The sequence below is a fragment of the Panulirus ornatus genome, chromosome 37 (genome assembly GCF_036320965.1).
Source record: "Panulirus ornatus isolate Po-2019 chromosome 37, ASM3632096v1, whole genome shotgun sequence".
NCBI lineage: Eukaryota > Metazoa > Arthropoda > Malacostraca > Decapoda > Palinuridae > Panulirus > Panulirus ornatus.
In genome coordinates this window covers 24665981-24688568 of record NC_092260.1, presented here as the reverse complement: position 1 = coordinate 24688568, position 22588 = coordinate 24665981, and the positions used below count along the sequence as shown (strand labels likewise).

Sequence of the window (22588 nt, the reverse complement as noted above, 5' to 3'; positions counted from 1 at the left end):
CCGTCGTGCTTGAAGGTCGTAACTTCCTACCCCAAGCGTCGTACCTCCATGCTCAAGAGGTTGAACGCACAACAGAGCCCTCCCCCCCCCCCCCCGGCGTGTGTGTATGTACATATGTAGTAGGACAATTCGTCTCTGTCTCTCGTTACATCATAAACCTGAGCGTAAACATCAGCAGCGGTTGTTAAGCACTCAGCCGGCTTGCCGGGCCCTGAGACACACACACACACACACGCACCATTGGGCTGCCTACCTAACAACCATCGTGCTCCCCCAAAACCACTCCCACAACTTAACGAGCTGGTCGCACCCAGAGCAGTAGCCACCACGCCTGAGGTTGTGTCTGATGGGAGGCGCCTGATTTATGTACCTTGCCTGTGGTTGAAGTTACATTCTGACGCCGGGGTAACACAGAGCTAAGCCACTAGGGTACGTATGGTTCTTCCCTTTATTAACATGCTTTGGTATTTGGCGTGTCGGTCATAAATCTGGCTCAAGTTAGAGCTCGGAAGAAAGATAAGTAATGATGGTGTTTATTGAGACGTATATTACGAGACACTGAAGCCAATTATTTGAGTGGAATTTATGGTTAAACAAGAGAATATGGCTATATAAGTGTATATAGTTGATAAAACTGGTCATTTATCCGAAATCTTTGTTGCTGTATCAAGCCGGCGAGAAATTCGAGGATGATGAACGCGGTCGGCAACGAGCGAGGCGTAAACAAGCGGAGGAGGTCTTTTGACGGGCCGGAGTGAGGGAGTGTGTGGCGGTCGAGGCTGAGCAGAGAGAATGGTAAACATATTTCCATGACACACGATCTAGTTCTTTTCAAATACCTAACATTATTCGCTGCAGATGCAACAATTACTTCTCCTGTAAATCTACGACTTGAGAGACACTACGAGTGTGTCGAAAACAAAGTGGGGGCCTGGCCGAGGGTGGGCGGGTACTGGTTTGCCGTGCATTAAACACGACAGCAAGAGAATGGATATGGGCCAATGAGGCTATTGCTTCGTTTGATTCGAGAGTTGCCTTGCTAACGGCAAATGAATATATATATATATATATATATATATATATATATATATATATATATATATATATATATATATATATATATATATAATATATATGATGGTGTTAGCGTCGTTATAACCAGCGATCGTTAGGTCGTTAACACCCTTAACAGCCATAACGATCAAGTAACCTAAATCATTCCATAAACACAGAAAATGGGAGTACAATCCAACAATACAAAAGAATACAATATAATACAATACAACAATATGATACAACACAACATTCCTAACGTAAAGACTCATATTTGTCAAACTAGGACCCACCTGTTACCCTCCACCGTCGATGTATTGTACCCACACCTCTCCACCTAACCCCCAAGCCAATGACGCTTCAACTCCCGCTACCACCCAAATGTTTTGTCTCTAGTGTATCTATTCAAGACGAGCAGCAGAATTCTTTAAAACTATTGTCTCTGATGTCTGTCTTTACACAAACAGAAATATGTAAAACTAAAAGCGAAATGATATAATCGAGATAACAAATATGGCAACACTGACCATGCTTTCTAGAAGACTTGGAAGAGACGAGCGATATCAAAACTAATTGTCTGTCGAGGTAAGCACGAGCAGTACCACTTGTCACAACAAAAGCCAAAACTGGAATAAGCTCTGAGTGAAAAGCCTCGTATGGGTGTGTGTGTGTGTGTGTGTGTGAGGAGGCAATAAGTGGTTGTTGTCAACCGATACTTAATGGTAGTTTGCTAAAAGACTATTACGTTATATAAGAGGTTGTATCTTTAAGTTTCGTTCTTTATTTACTGTTGTGCGGTCTTAGGCTTGACGGGTACCAATAAAACAAACGAAAAAAGAAAAAAGAAAAAAAGAACTGAAATCGTGAAATTTTATGCTCTCAAATTTACGACACGCTCGAACTTGTTTGAAAATGAGGCCCAAACAATTCAGCAGTTTGCTGATCGTGTGGATGGCATAAGGACGATCTGGTATATATATACCTGCAGGGTCTGCTTCCGTACCATTCGCCTCTGGTGTGTGTGTATGTGTGCGTGTTGAAACGACGCCTGCAAAGACCCAAGCGACGAGGGACAAATGAAGACCCGACGGAAATAATCAGATTGGCACGACACGTCACAGGAAATGGCTTCAAACGCGGTTAGTATCTCATTTGGTTAATTGGGGCTTCGAATCCGGGTACTCGAGTCGTGCTTATAGACACTAATGCTTCATTTACACGGTCCGAAGCACCGGGAGGCCGGCAGTTCGATCAGGTTGAAGCAGTTGCCCATTTATACCAACATCCGTGTGTAAATTCGTCTATTTGTCAGGATTGATACAGCTCATCGAGTCTAATTAAGAGAAGGATTTACATTCGTCGGTGATTTAAACATGTATTTAATGGTAAACTGTAGCAGGCACTATGCTAATGTAGAATAATGCCTGTATCATAATCATTACTTCACAAGGTCAACACCTGCTAATGTATAGTTGTATCAGATACCTTGCCTATTCCCCAGAGCTGTTTGACAACGAAAAAGGAAGGAGATACAGATGTTTCCATAGCAATATAGAATCCACAGTGGCGGAAAAAAAAAGAAAAATCATTTCGCGTCATTTTTATGGAAATAAATAATGATATTTGCTGTTCGTCGAAGTAGAAAGTTATAAAGCTCATCATTTATATAAGTAAATAAAACTCGCTGTTTATCGAAATCAGGATAATATGAACCATCGCTTCACAAGGCTCGTACTTTATGAAAAGGTGTAAGTAAAACGTGTTGTCTATCGAAATCAATACATTAGTCTTAAAGGTTAGAAAGTACAGAGTTGATCATGCGGATTATATGCCACGGACCCATGTTATAATACTCGGTTGATGCAAGGCTGGTGCATGATGGTATCCATCGTATATATCTTCCCTTTCCTATGGTGTATGATGGTATCCACCGTATATATCTTCCCTTCGCTATAATTTGCAGCGAGATCCATCACCATCGCCACCATCCCTCCTCCTCTATTTTGACCCGACACCGCCGGGGCCAGCAGCTGGCTGGCTGGCTGGGGGACGCGACAGACGCAAGGGAGGGTAATGATTAGCCCGGACCGACCAGACGACCGCGGGGGTTGATATGTTCCCTCCGCCACCCACTCTCCCCGCCTTCCCTCTCTCTCTCTCTCTCTCTCTCTCTCTCTCTCTCTCTCTCTCTCTCTCTCTGACACACACACACACACACACTCAAAAACTCAAACACACACACACACATACACACACATACACACACACACTCTCTCACAAACACATACACTTACGAACACACACACACACACACACACACACACACTACGACACACACACACACACACACACACACACACACACACACACACACACACACACACAAACATCTTCAGTTTCCATAAATCCATTTTCATACACATATTCAATGTTTAGTCGTATGCTCATAAATGTTGATATTCGGATGTGAAAACACGTAACAGTATTGAGGTATGCCAAGGTAATACACTAGTTGCTGAATAGTATTTCGTGGTTCTGTTTTACGGGTTTGCAGACAGACAGACAGACAGACAGACAGGCAGCTAGACAGACGGACAGACAGACAGACAGATAGACTGAAACAAATATCAAACGACTGAGATAAAATGAGACATGTTTCCCTCGTTGAGCATGGAAGAGGTATAAAACGAGGTCGCGTTAACGAGCAGTTACGGAAGTCTCTCTCGCCATTCTTTCAACCCTAGAAAAAAAAAAAGATACTAGAGCAATAACATGGGTTATAACTCTCTTAATTATCTGTGATCCCACGATCATTTCGTAGTCATTAGCAACCCTCCCTTTATGCAGTACAAGACGCCCCCCTCCCTCTTCACGTTGGGTAAAAAAAATATATATATAAAAATAAGACTCTTGATTGATTTTGTGGTGTTTAGTGTACTTGTGGGAGATAAAGGACCCTCGTGGGCTGGGTTCGTGAGAGGCTGCTTGGAATAAAGGCGGTGTATGGATGGGCGTCTGATTAATGTTTGTATGTTGCGGAAAAGAATTTTAAACTCGTGTTGCTTCGTCTCTTAACCTTATGTATATGTACCATGTTTTTACTCCCATGTAAGCGCGCCCGCGCGCACACACACACACACACACACACACACACACACACACACACACACACACACACACACACATACCAGCCTAAGCCAAGTACTCATCCATCGACTAGCCCCAAGCGAGAGGGATGAACACCTAGGGTTAGGACGAAAGTCATCCACATTCCCCCATCCTTCCACCAGTACTACCCCCCCCCTTCCCCTCCCCATCAGTCCCTCCCCTATCCACCAGCAGCCAACAGGAAGCCGCGCGCCCCAGCGTGGGAGATACTCACTAACCGTGGGAAATCCTAGGTGGTCCGTGGGAACTTGGCGCCAGCCAGTACAATGGTGACGCTCGTTACCATCCTGTCTGTAATGTGCTCCAACTGACGTGCGAAAAAAAAAGTAGACCATCATAACCATTTTCTTTGAACCCTGTAGGTTGTCTGTACGTACGTATGTACGTGCTTGTGAACTGGCGTCGGTTTTTTTCTGCTTGTAAGAGCAATATCGGTTTTACTAAAACATTACATTTTTCTATACTTTTTCAGAGCGAGATTGAAGAGGACGTGGTCGAGGAAAGCAAGAGTGGACGACACGGGCACCTTTGTTCATGTGAGTACGTAACTGAGAAATACGTTTACATAGACAAATTACTTTTAGATAGACAAATTACTTTTAGATAGACGTATTGCTTTTAGATAGACAAATTACTTTTAGATAGACAAATTACTTTTAGATGGACAAATTACTTTTAGATAGACATATTACTTCTAGATGGACAAATTACTTTCAGATAGACAAATTACTTTTAGATAGACAGACATATTACTTTTTAGATAGACAAATTACTTTTACATAGACAAATTACTTTTAGGTGGACAGATTAAGCGTGATGTCTTTTTCTATATTGAGAAGTTAAGAGACCGGGGTCCCCACGACCGCAAACACCCCTCCACACACACACACACACACACACACACGAGTGTAGATAGACCTCCCTCCCCGTACAATACCATGTACATAAATAATCACACCTCAATTGTTCGGAAGAAAAATCAAAACCCGATACAATATCGTATATACCTGACATCCTACGTGAACCCCAGAGCAGGACGTACCGAACAGGCAGTACAAAGATAAACAAGAAACAAAGTGTAGCCAGTGAAAATAAGACGCGAGTTCCCTTTTACACCCTGCCGACCCATGTACTTGTATAGACTAATTAGCCTATTAATCAAGCCCGGTACGGGGGCAACACACAGTGACCTCTCCTGACCTCTGAGAACCCCACTGCAACACAAGGCATCTGTTGACCCCCAGAGCGCGTGACCTTTGTCGCTGGATGTAAATGGAAGTCAGGGATGTGTGTGTGTGTGTGTGTGTGGGATGAATCTTGTTTATCACAGAGTTGGGTGAGAATGTTTTGTTTACCATAGTGAGGAAGGTTCTCTTACGTGTCACAGTAGTAGCTAGGATGATCTTGTTTACGATAGTATCAGTCTGGAATATCTTGTTTGCGTTAGTGTAACCCGGGAAGACTTTGTTTATACATCAGCATTATCCAAGAAGATCTTTACGGTGTGAGTGAGAAAGTTCTTGTTTACATCTGTGTTGGCAGGAAGATCTTGTTTACACCTTAGTAAGATTATGTTTATCGTGAGGATCGCTGGAGAGGATTCATCCACTCCTTTACTTGTCAAGGAGAGAGAGAGAGAGAGAGAGAGAGAGAGAGAGAGAGAGAGAGAGAGAGAGAGAGAGAGAGAGAGAGAGAGAGATCAAGAACCAAAGTTCCTGTGCAAGAAAAGTAGTAGTTGAAGCTCTGGTATTTTCCAAGAGCCTCTGGTGGTGACTGCATTTACTATCATCCACACACACACACACACACACACACACACACACACACACACACACACACACACACAGAGTTAATGTAATTCCTCTCTCTCTCTCTCTCTCTCTCTCTCTCTCTCTCTCTCTCTCTCTCTCTCTCTCTCTCTCTCTCTCTCTCTCTCTCTCTCTCCCTCCGGTAAAACTGAACTCGTATCTCTTTCAAAACTCGCATGGGACAGATAACTTTTACGCCAGCATTTAACAGTACATAATTTCGCGTTAGAATTATCTCTCCGCAAAGAGAGAGGACCAGCCATACGGAAGGAACACTTACTAGAGCCTAGTTGATCATGTCGGGGGTCAAAGGAACACCATTGCTTCATCCTATATGATTGGGTCATACGCTAAGAGAACACATACGCTTCGGATCCCAATCTCTTGTCATTTCTTATACGACTGGGTCATGATTAAGTAAACTTAATCACCTAGTTGATGTTAATTAAAGAGGTAAACTTACCACTTCCTACATGATTTAGTATGGTTAAATGAATCTAATCACTCAATGATACGGATTAAAAAGATATTCGAATCTCTTATCATTCTTCTATGATTAAGCCACGGTTATATAAACCCAATCACTTCGCCGCTGCTGCCGGTTAAGGAGGTATACCAATCGCTTAACCAATTTTTATGCGATTAGATCACAGCAGAGTGAATCCAATCGCCTCTTCTCCACAGGTAACAAAAAATGAACCCTAATCAGTACCTTACAAGATTAGACCTACAGACAAGAGACAATAATCCCCTTATCCTTACGAATCAAATTGGTATCCGAATCACCCGCCACTGAATAGCTCGCAGTGGAGGGGGACCCAATCGCCTCATCCCCCCCCCCCCAGTTAAAGAGGCATCTCTCCTCCTGATTTAAACACACACACACACACACACACACACACACACACACACACACACACACACACACACACGCAAGGTTACGAGACGGGGCAACACAAGTGTAAGAATTCCCTCTCTGCCAGTAACACACACAAATGGTAATCACACACCACACACACACACACACACACACACACACACACACGGAACTCCCTATTCTTTATGACGTTCCACCCATTCCTACGTCGGGCTTTAGCTGGTGCCTCGGCATGAATCACATTACTCCACTTATACTCGCGCACTGGGCAATTCTGGTGGATGATATTTCACGAGCGGTTAGCAGTAAAGAACTAACCCTACCGTTATGTTGTGCTGGTTAGTTGGTTGTTAGAGGGATAGAGAAAGATATGGGAAAGGTATATGTGTGTGTGTGTGTGTGTGTGTGTGTGTGTGTGTGTGTGTTAAGGAGGTAGAAGGTTATCTATTTCGGTGAGAAAGAATATGTTGTGCTGGGTATTGGACTTTTAGTAGGTGTACAGAAGCGAGTGTTAAGGCTGGAAGAAATGGAATGGTAAGGTGAGAGAGAGAGAGAGAGAGAGAGAGAGAGAGAGAGAGAGAGAGAGAGAGAGAGAGAGAGAGAGAGAGAATAGTGTTTTAGGTATGTCTAGAACATCAGACAGCCTATGTAAAGACTATCTACCCTTAAATAAAATAATGGCATCATAGGTAAACGAAACAACACCAGCATTACCTAAACTGCCAACAGAATAAACTGTCCATTTGAACATAAGTTTAAGAAAGTGGTGTGAAGGCCGGAGTATGCTGGGAAGGAACAAGGGACGCTAATGTGGGGTTCCCATGATCTTGAGGAAGTGGATGGAAGAGAGGCTTTGATTCAGGGACGTGTGTGATTCAGTGGGATAGGGCAATCAACTCCTTCATCTGTTGACAGCTTTGGGGCGAGTGTGAAAGGCGACGTTTCGGGGATCAGGGCTGTAATGAAGGTAATGATGTTTGTGTGTGTGTGTGTGTGTGTGTGTGTGTGTGTGTGTGTGTGTGTGATTACCATTTGTGTGTGTTACTGGCAGAGAGAGAATTTTTACACTTGTGTTGCCCCGTCTCGTAACCTTGTGTGTGTGTGTGTGTGTGTGTGTGTGTGTGTGTGTGTGTCTATACATACATATAACCGACATTACACCTCGTAGTGTATATAACTCAGGTGTTTGACGTATCATATTTATTCCACGGATCCTCCAAAATGTCTCCTTGGATAGATGTTTGACTATCTCAGTTACACGATTATATCAGCTCCTGGGAGTGTTTTCCGAGATTAATGAATCTACAAATGAATGGCCACTCATCTGATCAAGGAGAGAGAGAGAGAGAGAGAGAGAGAGAGAGAGAGAGAGAGAGAGAGAGAGAGAGAGAGAGAGAGAGAGAGAGAGAGATGAATAGCTGGCTAGCTAGACAGATAGACGGATGCTTATGTAAATACCTAGAAAGATAGATTCCATCATCGTCAACACAAATGCATTAAGCCTCAGTCTTACAGGTCATCACACACACATACACACACACACACACACACACACACACACACACACACACACACACATACACACATACACACACACACTAACACACGCTTATCTTAAATGGTCTGGTAAGAGGACAAGGCTGGAGCCATAGTCTCGCATTGCGTCACATAATTCTCCTTCTTTTCAACTACTTTACACCTTATCTCTTCTCATGATACAGATTTAGTTATTTTCTATTACATTCTGGCGTTTCCATGCAAGCACAAACCGTCTCTCCTGGAAGACGCTACAAGGAAAAGAATGCGATCTTCCAGGCTCGCTCCGCCGTCTTTGGAGACAGATTGTGGTCCCCATATCTTCCCGGAACCATTCCAGGGACTGTCACATCCAGGCGATACCATCTCGCTGGAACGCATTCCCTGCACGCCAGCCGAGGACAGAAGAAGCACGCTATCCAGTCTGGGGCTGGCCTCCACTGCACCAAAAGCTTCTGTATGGATGTTTTCGTGGACAAGCTGGTGAGCAGATACAACATCAGTGTTCCGGATATCAAAATTCTGGATATCAGAATTCCGGATATCAGAATGCTGGATATCAGAATTCCGGATATTAGAATGCCGGATATCAGAATTCTGGATATCAGAATGCCGGATATCAGAATTCCAGATATGAGAATTCCGGATATCAGAATTCCGTAAACTTCAGAAATCTGAAAGATATCGTCAAGATCTTGTTATCTTTTATTCTTCTTTTATTGAGTATGACTTTATGTCTACCATCAGGAAGATTTTGAGGAGCTGGACATGAAATTTATGGAGCTCATGGGATGAACTCATCCCTCTACTGATTGCCAAGGTCATCTTTTAAGATACAACCTTACACGTCATAAGACCTACTTCCTTTGGGTGCACCGTTGCAGCAAAGTTGCCTTCATCTATATAAACCGTCCAGCTTCAGGTGTGAAGTGCGGCAAATGTTATTACATTTAGCTAGCGAGATGATGTGGACGACAGTACTACCAACCCTAAGTATAACTACAGATTGGCTTACGAACACCTGAAGCAAGGCGGTAAAGGTTAAGGGTTAGGTCAAAGGCTAGACCACCATACCCAAGGGTCGTACAGTCGTGCTCAAGAGTTGTACCCACCGCCTTGTATCGTCGTGCTCAGCAGTCGTACCATCAGGCTAAATGGCTGTACAGTTTCGTTTGCTTTGCTGTCGTACCGTCGTGCTCAAGGGTTGTAAGCTTGTGTCGTCGTCTCAAGGGTAGCGCCGCTTTGCTCAAGGTGTTAGACGCTGAGAGGAAATTTTCCCACTATAACCTTCAGCGTTTCCCATCGACCAAACCATAAGAGAAAGGTCAGGGTAGAGGGAAGGTCAGGTGTAGTGAAAGGTCATGAGATTCAGAGATCAGATCCTTCAATTTCTAGTCCTCAAGAAGATCAGCTGTTCCTCTTTAAGGATCAGCTGCTTCCTCCGTTGAGAATTAGCTCATCTTATATGTTGGTCCCAGAAGATGTCAGGTGACCTCATGTGTTCTTTAAGAATCAGTTGAGGTCATGTTTTGGTCCTTTAAGAGCCAGCTGTTCGTATGTCCTGGTCTTTTTAAGAATCGGAGGATCATCTTCCGTGTTGAGGTCCAGTGTTGGTCCATATCTATGATCCAGATGTTCTCATGTGCTGATCCGCTGAAGACCAGCGGATGAGGTGACCTACGTGTTGTGTAACGAGTGAAAGTGATGACGTGATCGTTGTGTTACCACCTGGTAGAGGAAGTTACAAAAGAAGATGGATGTTACGAAGCTGTTGCTGTGACAACAGGCTGTGGCTCTCGAGGGAAAGTGAAGGGACTATTGTCGTGTTAGTAGGTGAAGGTGACGACATACTTATATCTGCCATGTAATGAAGGTGAGGACGTGGGTCGTCTCGTCCCTCACCATCAGCGAAGTGCTCGACGTGGTTGTTGAGAAAATGTATACCACGTAAGACTGAGACGAGGGGATGGAGGGAGGTGCGCAAGGCGAATGCGTACCGTAGTTCCAGTGTCAGCGGGTGATGTGTGGAAGCGAACGAGAGGATAAAGGCATGCTGATGTCGTTCAGCATAAGGCGACGACTTCGTCGTCCCACGAGCTGGAAATGAGGAAATGGCTATTGCATCAGGAGGTTCGTACTTACGTCAGCAGGCGCTAGAGGGAGGGAAGGAGAGAGAGAGAGAGAGAGAGAGAGAGAGAGAGAGAGAGAGAGAGAGAGAGAGAGAGAGAGAGAGAGAGAGAGAGAGAGAGAGAGGGTGAGAAGGAGAGAGGGAAAACACATCCAAGCCACATGTAAGCCAAGGCTGGCTTAGTGACCTCTCTCTCTCTCTCTCTCTCTCTCTCTCTCTCCATTCATCACCTCACCTTTCACCTTTCAGGTGCTGTGAGCTAGCTCCATCCTCCATCCTTGGGGGGGGGGTCTGAGTAATGTCTTTTATTGTGTCACACAATAGCTGGATATACCCTCTGGTCCCATTAGGAGAAACTAAAGGGATTGTCATTTACGCTGGACGCGTTCGTTTTTGTGAGTGTGTGTGGATAAAAGTTATTGTGTAAGAATCATGAAAACGTAGGTGTTTGTATGTGCGTTTGTTTGTAGGTGTGTGTGTGTGTTTGTGAGTGTGTGTGTGTGTGAGAGAGAGAGAGAGAGAGAGAGAGAGAGGAGTGTTGTAGGCCAGAGTTAAGGAGGAGAAATGAGAGCGTCGATGCTCTTCGCCAGATTACAACTCCTGTTTGGGGACACCTCGGTGAGTGCAGAGAGGCGTGAGGGAGACACGTCCTTCCGTGTCACAGTGAGAGGAAGGGAGACACATATGTCCTTGTCGTAGTGAGGGGGAAGGCAGGGAGATACTCCCCGTCCGTGTCATAATGAGAGTGGTGGAAATACATCAGCTGCCTTAAGGGTGTGTACGGGAAGGTTGTGAGCACATCTGTGGCCAAGTAAAAGAGAGGTTGTGAGCAGAGCTACGGAGGTGTGGACAATGGTTATGAGCGCGTTTGCTTGTGTGTTCGAGTAAGTAAGACTGTGGTCATATGGACGATAGATAGTCTATTTAGGCGCCCCAAGTGCTGAAAAGAGGGGGTGTGTATCGCTTTGCAGGAGGCACCAGTAACACAGTATAACTGGTGAGCTTCAACACTCTCAGAATGTCTCAATATCCACCAAACCCATCTCCCCTTACCACTATTATCCCCCCCCCCTCTTTATTCAGTTCCTCCTTTAACCTTCATTATCCCATTACCAACACTCTTTACCCTTAACCATCCAATTCATCTATAATTCCCATGGACATCCACTACCCAAATATCAGCATCTGGCTGAAAATTTTGAGTCGTGATTATCTTCAAACACAACCTCTCCATAACCATGAAACCCCTCCCATTACCCTTAAACTAGTTCCTTGTCACCATTACCAGTTACCATTCTTTAAAGATGTACTATAACCTTAACCAACAGCACCACCATTTTTTCTGTTTATTAAGCCTTAACATTCCTTCACCCTACAGGGATTCATTCCAGTTCTCATGTAGTCATTCTTCTACCCACGTAACAGTTTTACGAAAGACTCATAGATATATTCTCTTTATTTGTCTCTATTCTCTCTCTCTCTCTCTCTCTCTCTCTCTCTCTCTCTCTCTCTCTCTCTCTCTCTCTCTCTCTCTCTCTCTCTCTCTCTTCCCTACGCCACGAGACGAATACTGATTTCTTTTAGTCATCATCATCTGTTTTTCTATACTTCCACTTCCTTCATTAGTCCCTTCACATCTCGTCTAAGTTTCTTCGGAATTGTTTCCATGGAACAGCAACGAAGAGAGCTCTTCGATGGGAAAGAAACTCGAAATCCGCGGAAGTTTCATTGCCTTTTTCAATGTCTGGATGGAAAAGGACTTTGGGGAGGACTTCCTTATTCACTCTAAAGTCCTTATGATACAGGTTACTTTGAAAACTAAATTCTATAACTACTCTAAGACATTCCCCTCAAGCTTCTCTCATACTGCCTATATTTTCATGGACAAATTAGTTGCTGTCGTAACATATCACATCATTGTATCATGTTGGTAGGAGGAACTAATATGTTTTTTCGAAGAGCCTCTTCTTTTCCAAGGTCTCAAAGGCCAGTGACCTGTCTACCCACACACTCAGATGGACATACTGTCGACATGCAATGGCTCCACCCAAATACCTAAAGCAGTAACACGCTCTTCTCGTCCACCTGTTTGGTGAGACTATACTCAAAGACTCCTACATTCCCATCTCCCACACGTTCCTAGGCTCTGACATACCCTCCACCACATAGATCTTTAGAGGCTCCACATTCGCTTCTCTCTCAACATTTCTAGTCCCCAACACACATTCTCTGCCACATATTCCAGCGAGCTCACACATCTCGCCTTCCCACACGTTCTAACACCTTCCTAAACCTGTAACACGTTCTCACACATATTCAGAGACTTTGCATACCCCGTCTCTCCTACACACTCCTAAACTACAGCACACTTTCTGCCACATATTTCAAGGCTCTCACATATTCTCATCCATGCCAGCATACAGCGACAAGAAACCAACTGCCATCACCACACAGGCAAGAATCTCACCAACTGTTTCCCGAAGTCCATAAACATTTACGTCATCTGTCTTTTTCAAATCCTCACAGTATCCTACAAGTGTAAACAAACAGGTACCATTGTTTTGCAGGACGTTTGCATGGAAGACTTGATCCTTTACTTATCGTGTATACGATCACACACACACACACACACACACACACACACACACACACACACACACACACACACACACACACTTCAGACCGAATTGTCTTTAAATTTTGCAGTTTTTATGGAGAAAATATCTGGCAAATGATGAGACTTTTTCACAACGAGAGACGTAAAGCTAATAATGTAGAGGTTCAGTGTATATAAAGGAAACAAAATTGAATACAGTTCATTTGTATAGTCACCAACCACACTGGTAGAAATGGAATTCAGTTACATTTTGCAAGGGAAGTCTGTGTGATGGAACGTATGAACTATCATGAGAGGATGGAAAGGACTGGATCAGAACAAAAATGCCTTGGAATTATGTCTCTCTCTCTCTCTCTCTCTCTCTCTCTCTCTCTCTCTCTCTCTCTCTCTCTCTCTCTCTCTCTCTCTCTCTCTCTCTTAAAAAAAATGGTTTTGTAAACCTCCTGTTCTTCTTTTACCCAAAAGGTCAGATGTTACTATTTTTTCCCTGGGTTACGATGCTAACATAACAGTAACTGGCATAGAGAAAAACTGGAAAAAAAGAGAAAAACTTGGAAAAAAGAAATAGCTGTTAGGGCTGTTCCCCGTTTTCTTTTTACCGCGAGGACTGTGTTACTTTTCCTCATCATGGCTCCAGAAGTTGTCTCATTTTTCTCAGCTGATTGCTCTCGTCACAGACACGTTACTTTAGCCGCATACCAATTTATCATCCGTCTTGCCAACACAGCGCTCAACCTTCCATCATCACCCTCAACTTTATAATATTTTTACTTTTGATTCCCTCTAGGCTTCCCTCCTCTCCCGTCCTCCTTCTACTTAGCTCTGCCTTCTACAGAAGACCTCTTAAGCTTTCGTAACGCATCCATTTCCTCAACATATTACGTCATAAGTTTCCTTTTTGCCTCGTTCCATCTCCCTGGTCTCCTTCGTTGCCATATTCTCTATCTATATAGTTTCCCCTCCCTCGTAAAGCTTCCCTTTAGCTACAATGGGACTCCATCTTCCTCCGTCTAGCTTTCTTTTTTTGTACGCTCATATCCTCGTTTTATCGTCTTGCTAAACTTCCTCTCCTCCATATCCGTTTTCTTTACTATCACTTTTTCTTTTTCAACAACTCGGCTAACCCTTCGCCCCGCACCCAAACGCTTTCCTTCATCTATCCATTATAATCATCCATTACTGGGATCCATTAACGAGTGTTTTAAGAGTTTTTAGTGTTTATGGAGAAAAGGGAATTACTGCTCCCACTAATATTCCCGCGGTTAACACACACAAACACAGTCTTCATTCCTCCCTTCCGAATCTAACTTGATCCCTTACAAAGATGTCAGTCTTTGGTTCTCAGCCGATCGATCGATGGTGGTGTAGTGGTTAGCGATGCTGCTCGTTGAGGGATTTACTAGACGTCTGGGGATCGAGTCCACACAGGTATTTGCCAAGGATTAGTGTCCCTATACATGTATAGCTGCTTTGCTATGCTCAGTCTAGTTAAGTCTTCAAGAATTCCTTGGAATCTATCTAAGACACGAAATAAGATATTCGAATTCCTGGTAAGAAAGAGGGAAAGACTCTTGAATATTCTACCCAAAACGAGATTAGAAGCTTGAAAGGTGATGAAACCTTTTTAAGAAAACCAGAATTGGACTAATGACTGGAAACAATAGTATTGTGATAGAAGCAAGTTAATGTAGTAAGCACTGCGCGTTATCCCTTCTGAACTTACAGTGAGATTCTTAAGGTAGAGGTCGTCGCACATAGACAGACAACCTCCTTCATATTCTTAAATAAAACTCCTGATCTTGACCTCAGTGCAACTGAAATTCAGTAAATAATTTGGAAACTTTCACAGAAATCAGGACCCTGTACCAGAAAGGGGCTCCAACCGGAAGTCTTCATGCACGCCACACATCATGTTCATGACATTTTATCTCACTCTCTTTTTTTTTTCCTATCATCTTATCATATCATATTTCCAACTGTAATTCTTTCTTTTTTTTTTCCTTATGAGTCCTACTGCTTCTGCAATATCACATGTGTCACTGCTTCCCTGGTTTTCCTAAAGTTCCTCGTTATTTTCGTTGGTCTGTTTTCTTTCCATCTTCTTCCTATATTCTCATTGCATTTTTTCCTTTAATCATACTCCATGGTTTAGCTCATAGTTCCGTATGCTCTTCTATTTCTTTTTTTCCCCCAACTTTTGCCTTTTTTTTTTCCCAAAGGTGATTTCCTCTTTTCATTCATTTTGTCTCCATTCCTCCTTCGTTTCCCCCTGCATACGTGCAGCATTCCCCTCCCTGTAAGTGTTTTGTCATCTTCCTCCTCGTGAGGTGTGGTTCTCATATCTCTCTCCCTTTCCTCCCTCTATCTGCTCTCACTCTTTTTTTTCCTAGTTTCCTTACGGTTCTTTCCCGTGATAGGAGGAAACAAAAAAAAAAAAAAAAAGCATGTAGTGTCTAGATACACCCTGTCTCTCTGGTATTCTCTCTCTCTCTCTCTCTCTCTCTCTCTCTCTCTCTCTCTCTCTCTCTCTCTCTCTCTCTCTCTCTCTCACACACACACAGGATCGTTCCCGCCCCTCTGCGTGTTTCTTATCGTGATACATCTTATCACACGTTCTTTAATATTCCATTACCACACATTTGCCACACACTTTGCATTTTTCTGGCACTGATCGTTACTTATAGCTATTATCTATCATTCTGGCAGTCTTGTAGTATTTGACTTTATTTATATCCATAATGTCTTCCCTTTTTTGTAACACTGGACACCCTCCCTTCCGCTATCCTTTGGCATCTGTTTCACTCTATGAAAGGGTTCTATCCCTTATTATTCCTCACTTTACGCCCTTTCCTCTATACACAGTTTTTGCCTAATATACTTTTTATATATATGTATATTCTCATCTTCTGTTGTCATGCTTTCGTTATCATATAATATTCCCTTCTACGTTTTTCTTGTGTTTTTCTTTCTTGTGATTATTTCTAATAAAGCAGTTTATCTTTACGTAAGCACACGCACACACACACACACACACACTCACACATGACTTTTTCCAGTTTTCAACATGACCTTCAGAATTCTTAAGGGAATCTCACACAGCATCTCTTTTCTTTTCTTGTTGGAACTCAAGTCTTCATGAACGCACTAACTTCTCTGTCTGTCTGTCTGTCTGTCTGTCTGTCTCTCTCTCTCTCTCTCTCTCTCTCTCTCTCTCTCTCTCTCTCTCTCTCTCTCTCTCTCTCTCTCTCTCTCTCTCTCTTTTCCATCTCTAGCTGACCATCCAACCTTCCCTATCCCTCTCTCTCCCTCTATCCTCACCCCATCCCTCTCTCCTCCTCCACCACCTTCCATCTCTCTACTCAACCATCCAAACTTCCTCATCCCATCTCGCTCTTATACAAATGGTCTGTCTATACTTCTTGCTGCTGTGGGCATCTTACCAGCGAAGGCAGGAGTTCCAAAGATCGCTTCGTCTCTCTCGAGTTTCTTGTGTTTTTATGATACGTTTCTGCCTCGCACATGTATTCTGCTTCTGTAAGTCTTTTCTATATTAAGTTGAGTCTATCTATCTATCTATTATCTATCTATCGATCTACATATAACTGTATATTTCTAATGCTGCCTGATGGATAAATTTCGTCTTATGTATTCTTAGGTAAGTAGGCATTCTCCTCTCTCTCTCTCTCTCTCTCTCTCTCTCTCTCTCTCTCTCTCTCTCTCTCTCTCTCTCTCTCTCTCTTATCCATATCCTCCCACTACTCGTCCTTCACTTCTGTCATTCATTCTCTTTCTTCTGTGTCCATATCTTCACGACTCCTTCCCCCCCGTGTGTGTTCGCTGGACCGAACGGTCGCTCGCTCGCTATCAGACCTCAAGAGAAATACGAGATTAAAAGTTGGAACGCCAGAGGTCTTCTTAACTTAGAGTCACAAGACGGGGAGTGAGTGGACCACAAAGAAAGAGGAAGCGGGAGGGAGAGGGAGTGTGTGGTAAGGGTAAAGGAGACGGGGGGTTTGGTGAGAGGCGATCATCCTAGGAGTAAAAGGTAAGGTGGAAATTGTGTTTAGTTAACGACCAGAGAGAGAGAGAGAGAGAGAGAGAGAGAGAGAGAGAGAGAGAGAGGATTAATTACTGAAGAGTAATTACGACGAGATTTTGAGAAAATAGAAAATGATTAGCACGTATCGCTTACCGCAGGAAAATGTAGAGGTACGAAAAACCAGTCGTGTGAGTTATCTCACGTGTGGGTAAAGCTGAGGGATAAGACAGCTGCTACCCGGATCAAAAGAGCAGCACTTGACAGCCACTGAAGTGCTGGCTGGTTCATTGCGCGCCTTTTTTCCAACGTCAGTGCCCGATGTTTGAGCCCACGGCATGACCCTACTTCACTCAATCCATAACTACCTTCATCCTCTCTGTTTACGACCTAATTCAATGACCCCCAGCGAACTCGCCTTTAACGTTCACTTCACCCCACTTCCAGTACCCCCCCCGCCCCTCTGAGAACCCATTGGAAGACCTTACTTCACCCACCTGAATTACTTCCCCCACCATGAGAACCCCATCTCGATCCCCTTTTATCCCGAGATGCCACAGTTCTTCATCCTGATTCTCATTTACGTTCGTAGGGATTTAGAAGAATCATAAACACAACAAACATCTTTCGAAGCTTAAGAGTCATCCTTCGTTGTATTACATGAGCGTAATACGTTATTAGTCTAGCGAGCACGTTATGCCTAAACATCTTACGATTTCGGGATGATAACGAAATGACGTTACAATTACGTGAAATAAAGTTCCGTGTTTTACCTTGTCCTGGAGTTTGTTACTAGAGTTTTTTCTCTTGATATACTCGAGCTTAAGTTTGATTAAGATATCAGTTTCGCAGGATCTCAGGTGTCCAAAAAGAAGGTTTAGTAGTTTTTGGATTACATATAATTGTCTTTATTGGAGCTTATGACGGGGTTGGTTCTGGCGTAGTGTATCGTACATGAATGAAAACATCCACCAAAATAAACTAATATGCCATTTAGACTTTGTGAAGGGCATTATCTAAATCAATGATGTGGTTTTCCTACGTTCCGATCTGTTTTCTAATTCTGTGACGTGGTCCTCTGTTCTTTCATTGTTCTGTCTGGGTGTAAAAAACCAAGGCGAGGTCTACATTCGCAGTGAGGGTGTTGTAGTATGCACTTCGAATTACCTTGAACACATGAGGAGGGCGTTCATGACTTATTCCAATTCGTGGCTGTGAATTGACCCGAACTACTTAGAGTGACCCCCTGGCGTTGTGATGATCTTAAGAGATCAATTACCCAAAACAACAGCTAACGACGGGGACCAGAAATGACGGCTTGTATTAAATGGCTGTTCGTGGGAATTGACAATTGCTACATGTAGAGTTTATTTGGGATCGTTGGTGAAGACGTGGAGGTTAGGGGGATATAGAGGCGAGTCGTGAAACTGGAGAGATCAACGCGAGCGCTCCATTCTCAATGAAAAACAACATGACCATATTCTGCAACAGGATTATCAAAGTATAATTAGTCTGATAACACACGGTATTGCATGACAGGCCGCGCCACAACTCCATTATGCAAGCCATGCATTAGCTTTCTGTTTCATGTTTCGGAATTTTCATTCTGAATAATAAAAAGGACAGAGGATATGTATATATTACAAGAACGTACTGGATCACATGGACTCCAACTCCTGTTCTCATAACATATGCATGATAGATGATTCTCCGGGGACTTGTGTAGTTATTCTTATTTCATTTCATTTCATTTTGCGAGGAAACTAAATTGCATATATGATATCACTGTCACTATAAAGCTGCAGTACTGTATTGTGTTACATAAAGACTGATGACAAAAAAAGTATGGGTGTATCAGTGTTGTATTAACTTCTATAATAGTTTGAGGCCAGTTTTTAACACTTATACATTGCTGTATTCCACACACATCTGTTTTAGTCCAGTTTTTTCTTTAAGGCAATAAGAGGAACAAAACTTATATATTGCTTCTATTGTATAATACTGTCGTATGGATGTAGTTATGTTGAGAGCTTTTTTATGATATATTCTCCACATAATTGTATGTTTTTGTTAAGCCGTTGAATCTACAGTTAACTTATGGCCAGTAACGCATCTCTTTCATTGAATATATATATATTCATATATATATATATATATATATATATATATATATATATATATATATATATATATATATATATATATATATATATATATATATATATATATGTGTGTGTGTATGTGTGTGTGGCAGTGCGTGCCCCAGACCGTGCCACTGCTGAAGGTCGATCGACCACATCCACACTGGGAATAAAAAGGGAAAAAGAATAATCCACACTACACAGTGTACAGCTCCCGTGCCTGTAATCCTCTCCCCAACCACTTCTTCCAACCAGACCCACCACCGCCGTCCCTCCTGTGAATGAAAATGGTCAATTAAACTTTTACAATCACGTCCCCCGTTTTTCTTCCCCCCCCTCCCCCCCACACCCTCCCCCACCACCCCAAACTGCAATGAAACTCCGATAGAAATAATTCACGAATCGTTATCAAAGCTGGATGTTGGCTAGGCAATAACATTATCCGGAATTGATTGTATAAGTTGCAAGATTCTCTCCTGCGCATGTCTCGGGAGGGAGCAAGATAGATGGAGGCTCTCACAAGGAGGGAGGGAGATAGCAAGGGACTTAGTAAGGGCGAAGGTAAATGAGTGGAGGGGAGAGAGAGAGAGAGAGAGAGAGAGAGAGAGAGAGAGAGAGAGAGAGAGAGAGAGAGAGAGAGAGAGAGAGAGAGAGAGAGAGAGAGACTCTGGATATGGGAGGAAAACAGTGCTGAATGGTTTTGGTCTTAAGGTTCATCATCCTACTAAAAAGTGGCTGGAAAATGGCCTTCGCCATGGTTGTTAAGTGTAATAAGGACATATACGCCAGAAGACTGACCAGCCCTAAACGAAGCAATTATAGACGTAATGATTTATTCCAGTGATTCATTCATTTTTCTAAAGCTGTATAACTATGTAGAAACAGGATCAAGTGAAATTCGAGTGTGGTTACACCAGTGTTTCGTGTATACAACACTATACTGGTTAGCTCCAAGTTATATCAATGATACTTTTAATGGCGTCTAGTAAGGAGCTATTCATACGAGGGGGAACTTTGGGGAAAATAGATAATCCTTTCACATTACCCCACAGAGTTTTAAAGACCTCAAGGATTCATACCGTAGATGACTCAGGCCCTATGCAAACCAGCAACTGGTATTCAAAGTCGTATGTTGTATTGCTGATTAAAATGATTTACGAATGTGGCTCGTAAATGTAAGTAAAACCTTGTTGAGAAACTTGTGGCTTCTATAATTTACATATTATTTTCATCATTTACATCTTGAATATTTCTTTTTTTTTTTTTTCAAATAATCCAATCACGATTTCTCTTTTTTTGACATAGCCATGTCTTGAGTAAGCGAGAACTCTCTCCTGTATAATAAAAAGGAATCGAGAATTCGTTTCTGGCTGAGCGCATTGGTTAAATGATGTGTCTGCAAAACCTTGTGCAGAAATCCAAGTTCCTGAAATCCTGCAGTTAGACGAATTCTGGAAAGCCTCGCCGCTGACCGCTTCCTGGAAAGACCTGAAGTTGGTCTGCCTCTGGAAAACCTATGAGACGGCTCTTCGAGGACCTTGTGGTTGAGAGGAACAAATGTGCAGCTCTGTGGCTGGCCCGACCTCTCGTGGCTGACTGGTTCCAGGAGTGTGTTGTGTTACTCTCTGACCCGCCTCTGGAAAACCTAGGTGTTGTTCCAGTTACTGAAGACGATCGGTTTCTTTACCCGAATTCTTTTAAAGACTTGAGATGGAATTAGTTCTTTGGCTGGTAGGGCAGATACATCCCTGGAAAGTCTACATGGCACCTGAGTTCTTAAAAGTTTTATTGTGTCAAGTTTTGAAGTGAAGATACCCGGGAAAATACAGACACTGATACAGTGAGATGAAGAAGGAGATGAACATCTGATGTCTATTGTAATAAATCATTACCGAGGTGATCATGCTGGGAAATCTCATTATTGCTAACAGTACATAAAGATAACGAAGAATCCTGTTAATGTATATCGTGATAAAGCTTAAAGATGATTAGATTCTAGAAGTAATTATAACTAATAAACTGTAAGAAAGAAGATTAAAGTATCTGAAAGTTGGAGAAGTAAAAGTATATTTGAAAGTATTTGCTCTACATAGTATACAAGGGGTATTACAGATAGTATACAAGGGGTATTACAGATATTCGTCAACGTATATGGATACCTATTGATATTCATATATAACATTAGATATCTATGAACAGATTCAAATATCTGCGGATAACTGAAGATGACCTCTTTCCAAAATCATATAGCTGCCTCTACACGCTTGTAGGGTAAGCATACGTGTTTAGAATTTATCTCAAAATTGAGTATTATCTTTTTGTCAAGAATCTTTAGGGCTCTTTCACTCATTTCTTTTTTTGGTTCAAGTCCTCCCTACACCAATGGGCATGGTCTCTCTCTCTCTCTCTCTCTCTCTCTCTCTCTCTCTCTCTCTCTCTCTCTCTCTCTCTCTCTCTCTCTCTCTCTGACCGAGCCACGTCGTGTCTTCATCCGAATTTATGCACCGTTATCACACGCCTTTGGCGGAATGTTGTCCTAATTTATTGCCACCTTTATTTATGTTGGTTTATCCCGCCTCCGCCTGAGCCTACCAAATGGTTCTTGGGCGGTGGGGAGGCGGGAGGCAGGAGGCTGGGGTGTGTGTGTGTGTGTGAGAGAGAGAGAGAGAGAGAGAGAGAGAGAGAGAGAGAGAGAGAGAGAGAGAGAGAGAGAGACTCAAAAAATGAGAAGAGCAACACACACACACACACACACACACACACACACACACACACACACAAGAATAAACTGCTTAACAGAAATATTGAAGTAATGATTTGTGACTAAACGCGGCCCTCAAGGATTCGTAAAGTCAGCTCCATTTTTCCCTCCCGCCAAAAACGCGAAATGGCAACTTTTAGCCTCGCCTTCTCAGGAGAAAAATCCAGAGAAAACTTCACCGAAAGGACCCTCAGAGAAAAGCCATTGGACCTCCCAAATCAATCAAAACTTGGGGGTCCCCCCTGTCCCCCCCCCCCCCCTTTTGTTCTGAACAACCAGGGCGGCAGAAGGCTACGACGAGTCTTTGATGGTAACCTCCTCGGACACACACACACACACACACAGTGTCTCTCTCTCTCTCTCTCTCTCTCTCTCTCTCTCTCTCTCTCTCTCTCTCTCTCTCTCTCTCTCTCTCCCCCCCCTGTGACCGTCTGCCATAAAACAACAACGAGTCCTTAGACGG

General features: G+C 43.0%; 1 long non-coding RNA gene across 2 annotated transcripts in view; it reads left to right on the top strand.

Moving 5' to 3' along the window:
• The first annotated feature begins 2060 nt into the window (after positions 1–2060).
• Positions 2061–22588, top strand: part of LOC139760609 (uncharacterized) — a 115166-nt gene continuing 94638 nt past the window's right edge. Inside the window, exons 1-3 of one of the 2 annotated variants that reach the window (XR_011715372.1) lie at positions 2061–2192; positions 4694–4757; positions 20670–21412. This is a non-coding gene — a long non-coding RNA (uncharacterized lncRNA). Of the gene's footprint in view, positions 2193–4693; positions 4758–20669; positions 21413–22588 lie in introns of those variants that run through there. The other variant, XR_011715373.1, reaches the window with a different exon arrangement.